The 9,809-nt window shown below is 44.5% G+C and overlaps 1 protein-coding gene across 5 annotated transcripts in view; it reads left to right on the top strand.

Annotated features, from left to right (window-relative positions):
• Nucleotides 1-856: 856 nt before the first annotated feature.
• The window catches only part of LOC137438759 (T-complex protein 11 homolog), a 62,303-nt gene continuing 53,350 nt past the window's right edge, over nucleotides 857-9,809 (top strand). For 2 of the 5 annotated variants that reach the window (XM_068134085.2, XM_068134082.2), the window contains exon 1: nucleotides 1,065-1,257. The gene's annotated coding sequence lies outside the window, so the exon portion shown is untranslated. Of the gene's footprint in view, nucleotides 872-1,064; nucleotides 1,258-9,809 lie in introns of those variants that run through there. The other 3 variants (XM_068134084.2, XM_068134083.2, XM_078767215.1) reach the window with 3 other exon arrangements.

The raw sequence follows: 9,809 nt of genomic DNA, 5'->3' as shown, positions 1-9,809 counted from the left end.
TCGATCTTGTATACAAAAAAACAAACAAAAAAAAAAACAAATCTGAAAACTAGTAGTTGTTCATTGTAGCACAGGTGACATATTCTAAGCTTTTAGCCTTGGTTTAGATCTTACTGTCCTATCGTCAGGCAGGGATCCCCTTCCTCACTGGAGAAGGTGCAGTCATTAATAACCCTTTCAGCGCACATTCCGGCTGCTCTGTGTGGCCGCACAGACTTAGGCCTCAGCCTACGAGTGAGGGTTCTGTGTCCCTTTAGTCATTTTCTGTGACTGATTGTCATCGTTTGGCATATTTTTGTGACAGCCAGACATTTTGCATTCCCCAAGAGGCCGTAGATCTTGACAGGGGTCACCGATGGCACTCGGGAGTCGTGCGCGTGCCGAGAAGGTATATTGCCAAGGTTGTGCGTCTACCTGCTCGCTTTCTCCTCACTGGTTTGCTTAATAATAGCTTGCCAACCATGGGAGGTATCCACAACCAAACCCACTAAATATGGGCGCGCAGAGACGCCTTCTGGCTATTTCAACACCCATCCAAAAACAACAAAATAATTTATTAATAAAATGTGTTCGAAAACATCGTTGCCGTAGTTTCCTTTAACAGCTTCTTTTTTCTTTTTTTAAAATCTTGGATGTATGATGATGAAACCCCATTTATAAACTCACTTAATTGCTATAACTCCATTACATGGTCACAGAGAGTGGGACTGCGCAATATTTTTCTTTGAGCGAAAGATTTACTTCAAATTCAATTCCGTAAACAATAAAAACCATTTAAATGAGTAGCCAATGGGAAGGAAGAATTTATCGTTGGCCGATGTCACTTCCGTAAACAATGACGTCAGCACGTACAGTTGAACGCGTTCGGAAGGTGGAAGTATTGTTTATTGACAAATATAAATACCTTGGTATAATTAAAAAATAATTTATTGTATGCTGTTAGACATATATTTATTGTAAATAATAACAATTACAGGTGGTACATGTGCATTTTAATCGACGCATGGATATTTTCCATCATTGTAATCGAATTGACCACCCCTGCTCGAATGGAACAACCCTGCAGTGACGTCATCACGGCCGTCCTTTAAGGTTGTGTCGTGAGGCGATCCGCGATCGAGCGAATGTTGAGTTTTCCGAATCGAATTGTTTTTCTTTCGAACAATTTCGCTTCAAAGTATCTCCAAGGATTGTGTCTGCATTCGCTGATCGGGATTCGCTCTAAGAACCTGTGAGTCGTCCCGCGTCTTACGATACGTACGTATCCCCGACAAAGCCGTCCCCATTCTCGATTACCGTACTCCATAACCATATCCCCTGACACTTCTCCTCACCAAAATACCTAATGTGCCTCCTGACCCCCACCGTTCATACCCCAGACATATTTGAATAGCATTTGTTGATTTGTGTTCGAGTTGTCATAGATAACGCGCAGAACTTTGGAGAATGTCCCGATTTTTAAAACTTGTTCAACCACGGCCGTGGAAGTTTCAGTTTTGATTCAAATAAAGTAGATTAGAGATCTCGTAAATTCAAACTTTATGTTTTGTTAAACACGACTGCGGCCCTCTAGTGTAGGCTGCTGTCTTAAAAATGGCTGTCGTGTTTTTTTTTTGTTAAAAGCAAAATTCCACTTGATTCCTTGTCTTTGGGGTGTCACATGTTCGAAAAAATAGGTTGTTAATTTTTTTAAACGGATTAAGGGTGTCTAATCCAAGATGGCCGCCAAAATATATAAATTCCATTAAAACTGGTATTCTGAACACAGTATGAGGTCCAAATTAATGATAATTATCTATCTATAATTCCAGTAATCTCTGTGTGTATGTTTGTATGTTTGTATGTTTGTATGTTTGTATGTCTGTGACCGCTGTTTCTCGACAACCACGGGTCCGATATACTTTAAACTTGCCAGGTATATTGCTGGGGACCCGAGGATGTGCCTTTTCAAGGTTTCATATTAATCGGACAAGTAGTTACCGAGCTATGTCCAAAAAACGATTCAACCAATCAGAGAGCAGTGAGCTATCACGTGTGCCGAACGTGGCGAACAGACTCTGCCTCGGACGGCACATTTGAGAGCGTATTCATTTATTTCACGTTGGCAAACTATGTTGCCGCTATGTTGGCATTAAACTATGTTTTAAAACTAATTAAAACCATTTCATGTAAATAGAGGGGGGGGATTGTCACTGTACTCGCAAGCCGTTCGCCGTTCGCTTTGGCGTTGCGAATGGACCAAAACATTTCATGAACCAAACCATTTCATGTAAAACGTTCGCCGTTCGCTTTGGCGTTGCGAATGGACCAAAACATTTCATGAACCAAACCATTTCATGTAAATAGAGGGGGGGGGGATTGTCACCGTACTCGCACCCACGTACCCACGTACGGGCATTGCACCCACGTACGGGCATGCCCTAGTCTATCTATAATTCCAGTAATCTCTGTGTGTGTGTGTGTCTGTGTGTGTGTCTGTGTGTTTGTTTGTTTGTGACCGCTGTTTCTCGACAACCACGGGTCCGATATACTTGAAACTTGCCAGGTATATTGCTGGGGACCTGAGGATGTGCCTTTTCAAGGTTTCATATTAATCGGAGAAGTAGTTACCGAGCTATTAGTAAAAGTAACGCAAGCCGTTCGCTTTGGCTTTGCGAATGGACCAAACCATTTCATGTAAATACAGGGGGGGGGGGGGGGGGGTTCTGTGGTCGTTGCGAATGGACCAAACCATTTCATGTAAATAGAGGGGGGGGGTTCTGTGGTCATTACTGCCACGTGGTTTCAAAGTTTTTTTTTGTTGTTGTTGTTTGCACGCATGTTTTTTTGCACCCACGTACGGGCACGCCCTAGTACCCATAATTTCAATACCAAGGAGTTCAAAAACAATTAATTTCAATATGGCAGTCAAATTCAAATTCAATTTCAATATGGCAGAAGGAAGCGGCATTGACCAGGCTTGGGTCGAAGCTGGACTATATTCTCCAACAACCGTAACGCAAATCCTAAATGGAAAACATCTCTACAGGTCCCTAGAAGCACATACTGTAACATTGCTTGCTCTATACCATCTCTACTTTGACAGGTTCCTAACAAAAGCACCAGAAGAGAAAGTGTTCCTCAGTGAAGCGTCCATCGATTTGGAAAAAGCATATCAGAAAGATATCAGCATGAACACAGGCAACCGTCAAAACCTCAGAGATGCCGTCAGAGAAACCATGACCATGTTCGAATCTAGAGATATCCTCACAAAGTTGGGACAGTTTGAAAGCAATCCAGCACCAATTCAACACTACATCCGTAACTACTTGAGGCAGTTTGAAACTATCCTTCAGTATATTAGAGCTACCAGACAACGGGACCTGCTGCTGCATATGGAAAGCACTGAAGCTCTTATCAAGTACTGCTTTGCTCACGACCACCTGAACTACGCACGTTTGCTCCCTTTGTACCTGTCAACAATGCAGCAAACAGAACAAGTTTTTCCAGATGTCTGGGCATAACTCCTGAAAGGAAATTTCTGTGTGACGAAGGGGATTGCTGCATTCACTTCAATAGGTCCAGATCACGGAATTGAGCAGGAGAACCGCAAACTCAAGGTCATTGGAGGCATTACTGGAATAACCCAAATTGAGAGAGCTCTAGACCATTTCTTCCTGATTGCACCTGACTTGTCTAATCTAGTAGAGGAGTTTCAAAGAGAATATGGCATGGAAGGTGCTGATACCAGAGACCAACACCACGAGATCACAGGGGGAAAGTCCACCCGAGTAATGAGAAATTCCGCTAGATTGACAGAGGTATTTGTTGTTCATGGAGACCCATTCGTAACCGATGAGAGTGACCTGTGTAACCTTCTTACCAAGAAAGTAATTGATGAAAAGGTAACAAAGGACATAGCAGACCGCGATGCCATCGGACAACAGTTGTTCCAGACATTTGTCAAAGAACGCTTTACAGAAGGAAAACTTTCAGTGTGGGATCCAATGAAGAGAAAGAACATAGGCACTTTCAAAAGTGCCAACACAGTGAAGAAAGTGAAAGCAGGTGACAAACTCATTAAAGTCAAAGAAGAACGAGGACTCCGACAGAGGTTTATAGTAGCATCAAGAAGCCATCCAGACCTTGATCTAAAGGACTGTATTGGGAAGTATGAATTTGGAATTGTTCCACGTGCCCTTTTCGCTTCGGATGGGTCACTTCTCCTAGCATATGACAAGGCTAAGGTCTTTCATCATCTTGAAGCGCTAGTTACCAAGGAGCAACCTAGCCCAACAGAAGCCACAAGCGATCCAGCTAATGCCATACCGAGTGTTTCTGGCGACCAAGTATTGAGTGAAAACTCCCAAACTGAAGTACCACCCCAAGCCGAGGCGCCTGAAGTACAAGAAGCGCACCCTGAGCAAGAAGCTTCAACTGACATGTCCGACATGTCTGAGAAATTTAAAGTTGTAGTCATAGATGGCATGGCCCTCGTTAACTCCATCTCCAAGACAGACAAAATGAAAACATGCAGTGATTTTGCCATGTCATTTCTTGAAAAGCTTATCAGGATTGCAGCTAACTACGACGAAGTAAGACTGGTATTTGACAGATACGTCGAAAGTTCTCTGAAAGAGCAAATGAGAAAAAAGAGAACAAAGGGAAACTCGACCTACTATCACATCCAAGATAGTACACTGATCCAGAATATTTCCTTGAAGGACTTCCTTTCAAGTGTCAAAACCAAGGCAGAACTTGTAGAGTATTTAGCTGCAAAGACTCTGGATCACAGCAACAGCTCTGCCAACAAATTGAAGAAGTTCATGGTAACCTTCGGCACTGAGACAAAAGGCAATGTAAGTGTGCCTGATGAATTGGTAAAACACGGTCATGAAGAAGCGGATACGTTACTCTTGCTCCATGCCCTAACAGTTAACGGCGATGTAGAACTTGTAATAGACTCTCCAGATACCGATGTCTTCTTGCTGATGATCCACATGTATCCACAGCTACCTGCTGAGACATATTTCCTTACCGGAAAAGAAAAACTGAATAGGAAAATTGCAGTCAAACCTATCTTTGAAAAGTTAGGAGTTAACCGCGCCTCAGCTATTCTCGGGTTTCATTCTTTCACAGGATCAGATATGTGTGGCAGGTTCGCCGGCAGGACAAAGGACTGGTGTATGAAGGTGTTCATGTCCTGCGATGATATGATACTGGATTCACTTGCTTCACTTGGCAAATCTGCTGCTACACCCTCTCCAAACGCAATTGACCAACTGGAAAGGTTCGTTTGCTTGTTGTACAGATCCAAAACACACACCAAAGTAAATGCACTACGATGGTTCTTGTACTCAAATCGACAGGCCGAGGGAGAGAGTCTGCCTCCAACCTTTGGATCATTGACACCACACATTCTGCGAGCACATTATATTGCAATGATATGGATGCAGGCATGCGAAAGTCAACTGTCCCTTCCTTCTCCCACTGACTACGGATGGAAGTCAGAGGAAAATAGATTTCTTCCGGTGATGTGTTTGAACCCTCCAGCACCAGAGGCCGTGACTAAGCTGGTAAAATGTGGCTGCAAATCAGGATGCAAAGGAAACTCCTGTAGTTGCCGCAGCAATAAACTCCCATGCACAGAGGTCTGTAGCTGTTTGAACTACGGCTGTAGCAACAATGAACAATCAGCTCAGAACATTGTGGGAGATGAACACGAGGACTTGTAAGGTAAAACGGATGATTGTGAGACAGGAATATTTAAATATGGTCAAACAGGAAATTACATTACGCTATCATTGTTATAGCAATGTGGACCTTTGTGTAAAACAGTGGTAGCCATATTGGATTTTCTCACTATTTCTCACTATGGCTGGCATCCACCGATTTCAACGAATCAGTAACATGTTTCCCCAATGGCCTAGCATTACTTATGTGGGCATTACCACCAAAATGGACCTATTTCATCATTCACAATTTGTGTTATCAAGAACATTAAGTTTTTGTACTGTGGTTATTTAAGAAGTGGCGGCCATCTTGGATTTTTCCACCATTTTGAATTTGACTGCCATATTGAAATTAATTGTTTTTGAAATTATGGGTATTATCATTAATTTGGACCTCATACTGTGTTCAGAATACCAGTTTTAATGGAATTTATATATTTTGGCGGCCATCTTGGATTTGACACCCTTAATCCGTTTTAAAAAATTAACAACCTATTTTTTCGAACATGTGACACCCCAAAGACAAGGAATCAAGTGGAATTTTGCTTTTAACAAAAAAAAAACACGAAATGACATAACAGCCTACACTACTCGGTAGTTTCCTTGAGTGCCGCTTAAACTATGACGTCACGAGGTATGAGTTGAGGTGCCGAATGCTCTTCTGCAGAACATTTGCTGTTATTGGACAGCTCAGAGATACTATAGCATGGGTTCGAATCCCGACCCAGTTATAAACTGTCATCCTGGTGTTTCACAGGTAACGTGTACAGGGAAATAACGGTAATGGTTATTTACCCAAACGGTAAATATAACGGTAAAGGAGTCCCTCGGATGTACGTTAATTTGGACGTCCCGGCTGCGAGCATCCACTGGTGGACGTCGAAGATCCCACGGTGTCCTTCATGAAGAGTAGGCGAGGCATTGCCGGTGTCTCAAAATAAATCCGCCCCCGTATAAACTCTCCCCCCGGCGAATCTGTACCGGTATAAACTCGCCCCCCGGCGGATCTGTACCGGTATAAACTCGCCCCCCGGCGAATCTGTACCGGTATAAACTCGCCCCCCGGCGAATCTGTACCGGTATAAACTCGCCCCCCGGCGAATCTGTACCGGTATAAACTCGCCCCCCGGCGGATCTGTACCGGTACAAACTCGCCCCCCGGCGAATCTGTACCGGTATAAACTCGCCCCCCGGCGAATCTGTACCGGTATAAACTCGCCCCCCCCGGCGAATCTGTACCAGTATAAACTCTCCCCCCGGCGAATCTGTACCGGTATAAACTCTCCCCCCGGCGAATCTGTACCGGTATAAACTCGCCCCCCCGGCGAATCTGTACCGGTATAAACTCTCCCCCCGGCGAATCCGTACCGGTATAAACTCGCCCCCCGGCGAATCTGTACCGGTATAAACTCGCCCCCCCGGCGAATCTGTACCGGTATAAACTCGCCCCCCGGCGAATCTGTACCGGTATAAACTCGCCCCTCGGCGAATCTGTACCGGTATAAACTCGCCCCCCGGCGAATCTGTACCGGTATAAACTCACCCCCCGGCAGATCTGTACCGGTATAAACTCACCCCCCGGCAGATCTGTACCGGTATAAACTCTCCCCCCGGCGAATCCGTACCCGTATAAACTCGCCCCCCGGCGAATCTGTACCGGTATAAACTCGCCCCCCGGCGAATCTGTACCGGTATAAACTCGCCCCCCGGCGAATCTGTACCGGTATAAACTCGCCCCTCGGCGAATCTGTACCGGTATAAACTCGCCCCCCGGCGAATCTGTACCGGTATAAACTCACCCCCCGGCAGATCTGTACCGGTATAAACTCACCCCCCGGCGGATCTGTACCGGTATAAACTCGCCCCCCCCGGCGGATCTGTACCGGTATAAACTCACCCCCCAGCGAATCTGTACCGGTATAAACTCGCCCCCCGGCGAATCTGTACCGGTATAAACTCACCCCCCGGCGGATACGTTTCTCGCCCCCATCAGAATAGAATCGCCCCCCATTCTCGTTTGCGGATATATAAATATACATATGGAAATATTGCTTTACAAGAGGGGACGTGATAAAAGTACTACTAATATTGTTTGGGGAATTGATTGAGTGCGGACTTACACATTTTCTCAATCTTTTTAAGACATACTTGAACACTTGATATAGTAATTATTGATAGATTTTGACGCTCACCGTGGAAGACGTTACATGTGTTAGACCATGTTTGAAGAAATGACTCGTGTAATCTATAGCTAATCTAATCTATAGTGTATATTTTCTTTTCTTGAGATTTGATATCAATATCACATTTGTAACGTGTTCCTCCCCGACCCCCTGGTCACGGTGTACCTCCGAATCCCGAGGAGCCACGGCAGAAAAATATGTTATTCTGTGTTGGAAATGAATAGTGAAACCACACCAATGAATATAAATGAACAAATATTGTATTAAAAATCACACACAAGAATAACGGTACAACAAATGGCAATTAAGAGTGCACTCTATATACCTTATTGCTTAGGATGGTACCATCAACTAAAGTCAGATAACTCACTGCGCTCACAGCGAGTGAAAAAGGACACTCCTCAATGTCTCTATAACCTTTTCCAAGGTGAAGGTGATTCGCTCCAGCGGTCGCTAGAACGATATCCAGGCGAAGCCCGAATCTCGCTCTCCAGTCGAGACGCGAATCGCGTACAGATGGCAATGGCAGTCGCCCCGCTGAAACTGTACAAAGGCACCCTCCAGAGGAGCACCTAAACAGCTCAATCAGCAAACCGCAACGTAATTGGAGACTAAGCGGTCGCACACACACATCCCCGACAGACGGTAGGATGTTGGAGTAAAGCTGACGCGAAGCAAAGCCTTTGTAGGTGTCCAAAGCGCGAGGTTCAAAATGGCCGACGGCTCTTACTTGAGTCGATGCGACTAGGCGAGGATTCGTCGAAATCTCAGCGCCCAAACCTGACTACGCAGATTTCTCAATTCCAGCGATAATTCCTATCGCAGGATGTCCTTTCAAGGAACTCAAAATTCCCTCGTGACTTTCGGTAGACCATGCTCGCTACAGAGCCTCGACGTCACGCGTCTTCTCCGACTTTGCTCGCCACGCCTTCCTCTTCTCTCTCGTCGTCTTCCGGTTCGGTTTCCTGTATCATTTAAAGTTAACCTTTTTAACTTTTGATAATCGTTCGTGAATAATAAACCTGTTGAAGATAATAATAGTACATAATATCAGAAATATATCAAGTGGGTGAAAACCACAACAACGGAAATGACGAATCCGTAACTCATTGTTGTGACCATACATCATGATGGCGTAAATCAAAATTTTCGAATAAACCGCGCACGTTATGATGTGCATCAACCATTCATTTTTGTGGTGTTTATTTTTGCGGATGAAATTTCAAAAAAGATGTAAATAAATGAGATTACACAAGTTTGTTTTCTTTACAATGACCACGTGGTTTTGGTCTCACTCCCATCTGTTTTTATATACATATACTTTTAAACAATGAAAACAATTCTTTAAAATTCTAATAAAAGGATCAAATTGTAGTAGTTGTAGATTAATTGTAAAATAACTTCCACAATCACCAAGAGCCATACAATTGTTACACTTTTTTCCAAGTTTGAATATCTGCTGAAACATGTCCATATATATTATGAGGGGGCGATTTTGTCACGGGGGAGAGTCTATTTCGAGGGGGGCGAATCTGTACCGAATCTGTACCGGTACAGAATCGCCGGGGGGCGGATCTGTTTCGGGGCGGATCTGTTTCGTGACACCGGCATCCGTCTCAATCCGGTCTGGCACTCCGCTCTGCTCACCAAACTCTCCTCCTATGATATCCATGGAAATCTCCACGCATGGCTTGTGGACTTCCTCTCTGGTCGTCATCAACGTGTGGCCCTGAATGGATTTCTCTCATCTCCCCTTCCTGTTCAGGCTGGAGTTCCCCAAGGCAGTGTGCTGGGCCCTGTGCTTTTTCTGGTCTTCATCAATGATCTCTCCGACTCTCTGGAAAATCCTCTCTATCTCTTTGCTGATGACTCCAAACTCTGCCGCTCCATATCTCATACCTCAGATTGGCAGTCT

Source organism: Myxine glutinosa, chromosome 13 (assembly GCF_964187855.1).
Source record: "Myxine glutinosa chromosome 13, kmMyxGlut1.1, whole genome shotgun sequence".
Taxonomy (NCBI): Eukaryota; Metazoa; Chordata; class Myxini; order Myxiniformes; family Myxinidae; genus Myxine; species Myxine glutinosa.
The sequence above is the reverse complement of the archived record's forward strand: the minus strand, read 5'-3'. Positions and strand labels throughout refer to the sequence as shown.